Here is a 1,634-nt window from a genome sequence, read left to right on the forward strand (position 1 = left end):
TGAGGAAGTCGAGGATCCAGTTGCAGAGGGATGCACAGAGACTCAGTTCCATGAACTTGATAACCAGCTTGGAGGGGATGATTGTGTTAAAAACTGAGCTAAAGTCTACGAACAACAGCCTGATATATGGGTTTTTATTGTCTGTGGTCCAGTGCAGAGTTGAGAGCTAGTGAGATTGTATCACTGACGCAAATTGTAGCAGCTCCAGGTTCTTGTAAAGGAGTTCATATGCGTCATAACCAACCTCTCAAAGCATTTCATCACGACGGACGTTAGTGCCACCAGTCGACAGACATTGAGGCACATCACCTTATTCTTCTTAGACACCGGTATTATTGATTTTACTTCGGAGTCACGTGAGTGACTACGTGAAGAACCCTGCCCAGTGCGCAGGTGCGGCATTAACGTCCGGCTGTGCAACGGCGGCCCAGCGGGAGTCGGGCGCTCCCGCAAACCAGCCTGAAATAAGGAACGTTAGGTAAGTACCTACCTTAATCGGGCCTTGTGTTTTTTGCTCCAGGGGGAGCAAAGCAGCAGAGGAAGCGGCCCCCGTTCGACTCCAGCGAAGGAGCCGACAGTGGAGGGGGATAGGCGCAAACGGGACCGCACACGCTGCGGACCACTGACAGGGAGCTGCGCTGATGCCGGTCCGCTGAACAGCTGTTTGATTAACAGCAGCGGACCGGAGGGAAATTTAAAACCCGACCGGCAACCCCTGCAGACTCCCGACAAGGAGAATCGCCGCCCGGGAACCGCTAGAATGCCGCCCAAAAACGGCAGGCAGCCTCTAACAACAGGTAAGACAAAACCTTACCAAAAATACAGGTTCTACAGAATCAACTTTCCTCTAACTCTGGAACAGGCTGGAGACAGCAAAAACAAGTATGTCTGTCTCCCCAAGCCAGAGGAGGTCATGGAGCTAAAAACCTCCAGAAAAACGAGGGGTCACTGGCTGAATGCCAAGGGAGCTAACACTCCCACCCCAGTGCTATTGCACTAGCTATCTCCCTTGTCGAGAGATTGATGGGACCACGGAGGTAGGGCATATGCCTCCTCCACAGAATTTACAGCACCCCTTTGCTCCCTCTTTATTCGAGGCTAGCAAGGGAGGCCAGGGCTGGGCTGGCTCACACCCAGGGCAGGCGGACGAGAGCAGGAGTATGCCAGGGGAGCAGGATCATGAAGAGCTGCTGGGTGTCGTGGGCCACTATATGGCACCTCCACGGGCAGGAAGACTATTGGAACCCAGATGGCAGCCAGTATCAACCATCTTTCCAACAAAGCCCTGCAGGAGAAGGCCTTTCTAGAAGCTTTAGAAGAGTACAGCGCCTGAAAATTGAGAGGCACTAAAAGTAAAGAGTGTCAACGGTCAAATCTGCAGGCAGCTGGGTCAGCAGACTCGCAGTCAAGAGCTAAAAAAGCAGCGAATTCTGAAGCTCCTAACATCGAAAATCACCGCCTTTGCTCGTTCCACGGATCATACTTACCTGGAAGGGGAGACACCATGATCACCAAGATGGTTCTCCCAGGACGAGGCTATCCCATTGCACTTTGGGTGTGCTGACGCCTGCGATGTCCCGAAATGCGGGATACTCGACTGCAAAATTTGTGGTAGTGGCATATAAGACCTGCCC

The 1,634-nt window shown here is 52.6% G+C and overlaps 1 pseudogene; it reads left to right on the forward strand.

The window, feature by feature from the left end:
* Window positions 1-1,479: 1,479 nt before the first annotated feature.
* LOC129697761 (U1 spliceosomal RNA) lies at window positions 1,480-1,634 on the forward strand (annotated as a pseudogene).

The sequence above is a fragment of the Leucoraja erinacea genome, chromosome 5 (assembly GCF_028641065.1).
Source record: "Leucoraja erinacea ecotype New England chromosome 5, Leri_hhj_1, whole genome shotgun sequence".
Taxonomy (NCBI): domain Eukaryota; kingdom Metazoa; phylum Chordata; class Chondrichthyes; order Rajiformes; family Rajidae; genus Leucoraja; species Leucoraja erinaceus.